Genomic DNA, 3,703 nt, shown 5'->3' with positions numbered 1-3,703 from the left:
CGCGCCACTGTCGAAATATTAACGTATACGTATATTACAAAATCAGTGAAATAATCTACTCCTTACGTTTTACTATACTTCGATGAATATTACACGATGCTTTATTTTATGATTTATGTTTTATTTCTTGAATTCGTTAGGCACATAATTCATCCATATCTTAAGCGGCTATTCATAGACAGAGCTTATATTCAAGACCGTCTTAAGTACAATTTTAAGAAGTCACGAATCAGAGAGCCGTATTAACGTCTTAAGACATTATTTAAGACAGTCTTGAAATAAGAACGGACTATGAATACCGCCCTTAGATATCTCGAATTTATATAAATGTAAATGTATAATATGAATACTATTTATACTATTCATTATTATATTCAGTCCAAATAATTGTTTTAAAATTAAAAAAATGTTTGCATTTATCTTTATTTCAAGAATGTATAACTTATTATTAATATTTATTCGAATGGAAATCATCAGAGTAATAAAGATGGAGATATAACTTTTAGTACACACCTTAGTTTTGAGCAACATTACACTGGAAAAAAATTTATTAAATTTCAGTAAATGTTTGTTTCAATAGTACTAACGAAATATTTACTAAATATAAACATATATTTATTTAATTTAAGCATAATTTTTTTTATTTTGAGTAAATACTTATTTACTTACAGTAAATATTAAAATTTAGCAAATTTTTTTTCCAGTGTACTATTTGGGCATCGATAAGTAATTAATCATCAATTCGCGTTCATGAATATCTTAATTTTCGTAGACTAATGCGCGACACCCCAAGCGATTCGTGCCACACGTCCGTCTCGCTCCGAGGTCGCCGAGGGAATGCCGAAGTGATGACGTAGTCGACCACCGCGCCGCGCGGCCCGCTCCCCCACGCTTTTCGCCGCGCGACCCTTCCCCGGGCACCGTTCAGGTACCCAATTATTGCGTATGAAAATTATTCACAGTTTATTCAATTATTCGTATTTTACATGATTTTGACAAACGGGTACCGTCGTACATTTCGCGTTTGGCTTTGTGGCATCTCTGGCACAATCCTATATTACCTGCATGGTTCTTTTAAATGTTATTAGTAATTATTCGCGTGAGGTATTTTTGATATTTCAATCATTTTTGATATTTTTGATATCTCGATTTTCATTATATTTTTTAATGATTCATACTTAAATAAAGAGGTTGATAAAATATTTTATATACATATGTTTCTTATATAAAGATACATACACATTTCCTTAATATCGTAAAACAATTTGTGCTCATTACAGCTTTGGCTAAAAGTATTAAATATCTTGTTAATTGTTACGTAATTTTTCAATTAATAAATTAATTTAAGACAGTACAGTTACTGCAAATTATCTGTGATTCAGAAATTTTTCAAACTTACGTATAATGCTGATCATGGCTCGCGGTAAAATAACATACGAATTATTAAAAATAAAAAACATAAAATAAGTTTCAGAAACTTAATTAAAATACAAAATCGTAGAAATTGGTAAAAAGCAGATACGACTTGTTTAAAATAAAAAATATAAAATAGTTTCCGGAAATGTATATAAAATATTAAATAAGAAAATAAATCAGAAGTGTAGTTATTTAAAATAATGAATACTACTCGTATAAATTACTCTTTTAATTTTTTATTTAAATTGTATACTTTAATTTTCGTCGCTTTTACAAGTATATAAAAATTTTTTAATGGTTTTTACGTATATCTTGACATCTTTAGAAAGTATTTGTAAAGTTGTACATTTATAACAAATTATGTAAATTATTATAACTAAATATAGTTAACAAAATGGGAAGTATGTACTTTTTCATACAAAAATGTAAAACTCTGAAACAAAAAATTTAAAGGAAAAGTATGTTTCAATATCTTAAAGTTGATATTTTTGTTTCAGAGTTTTACATTTTTGTATGAAAAAGTACATACTTCCCATTTTGTTACCTATATTTAGTTATAACAATTTATATATAATCTGTTATAAATATACAACTTTACAAATACTTTCTAAAGATGTCAAGATACACGTAAGAACCATTAAAAAATTTTTATATACTTGTAAAAGCGACGAAAATTAAAGTATACAATTTAAATAAAAAATTAAAAGAATTATTTATACGAGTAGTATTCATTATTTTAAATAACTACACTTCTGACTTATTTTTCTTATTTAATATTTTATATAAATTTCTGGAAACTATTTTATATTTTTTATTTTAAACAAGTCGTTATTTTAACAATCTACTTTTTACAAATTTCTATGATTTTGTATTTTAATTAAGTTTCTGAAGCTTACTTTATGTTTTATATTTTAAATAATTCATATGTTATTTTATCGGCGCGCGCGAGCCATGATTGGCATTATACGTAAGTTTAAAGAAACACAGATAATTTGCAGTAACAGTAGTGTCTTAAATTAATTTATTAACTGAAAAATTAAATAATGATTAACAAGATATTTAGTACTTTTAGCCAAAGCTGTAATTAGCACAAATTATTTTACGATATTAAGGAAATATGTATGTATCTTTAAATAAGGAACATATATAGAATATTCTATCAACATTTATTTAAATATGAATCATTAAAAGGAATAATAAAAATTGAGACATAATGTTGAAATATCAATAATACCCCACGTGAATAATTATTAATTACGTTTAAAAGAACCATGCAAGTAATATAGTATTGAACAAGTGCCAGAGATGCCAAAAGCAAAGCGCGAAATGTACTACGATAATAAGTACGAATAATTGAGTAAAGATTAATAATTGTATAATTGAAAAAAGATTATGTAAAAAAAACCACGCTAGTAAAAACCTCTTTTTACTTCTTGCCTCTTGACATAACATTGTTAATTGTATAATTAACACGAAATATTTGAAATAATAAAATAATATCAAATATGTTCCACCGATGTATAACAATGTAACAAAGGTGGGATATGATATTCTAATAAATAATTACCCGGAGCTCGACAACGATCGCGAACGTTCATCGACAAGATCGTGAGAAAATTCAATTGCCACACGCATTGTTGTACGCACGATCAATTCCGCGTCGTTGTCCTGAACAAGCATCGCAGACACTTGTCGCACTCGCGCGTTTGAATTCACGAAATTGACGACGAAAGACGCTATACGTTTGCGCGAGCAGCCGTGCTACGAATCGCGTAAATCCCGTACAACAGTGCACAACGCGCGGAATTTTCGATGGACTGTACGACCTACTGCCTAAAATACGATCTCGAAGGCCAAGACGGCGCATAACGAGTCAAAAATGAAATGCGTACCTGATAAATCCGATCCAATTACTCAGTCTTGCCTTTGTGTCCGAACAGTGAAGACGGAAAGTTCATCCGCGGCCGTTGCTGGACACTTTGAAGATCCATTGGCTAAGCATCCTCCGCTTTCGTTTTCTCCCTTTACTGCACCTGAAGCACATTACACATACATATGAGACTCAATACGTACGAAAATATATATTCATATAATTTCGACAAGTCAGGTCGACAAGAAACGCAAAATTCACCTCATTTAGCCTCCGGTATTCTGCGAACGCGGCTAACTTCGCGATTCCACTGTGCTCGATCGCAACGAAAAGCACGAAAGAGACGATCGAGAACATTCGTCGACAAGATCGCAAGTAAATCCGGCTTCCGCACGCATCACCTCACGCACAAATAAT

The sequence above is a fragment of the Trachymyrmex cornetzi genome, unplaced genomic scaffold (assembly GCF_001594075.2).
Source record: "Trachymyrmex cornetzi isolate Tcor2-1 unplaced genomic scaffold, Tcor1.1 scaffold641, whole genome shotgun sequence".
In the NCBI taxonomy this organism is placed as follows: Eukaryota; Metazoa; Arthropoda; class Insecta; order Hymenoptera; family Formicidae; genus Trachymyrmex; species Trachymyrmex cornetzi.
This window is presented reverse-complemented; position numbering follows the sequence as displayed.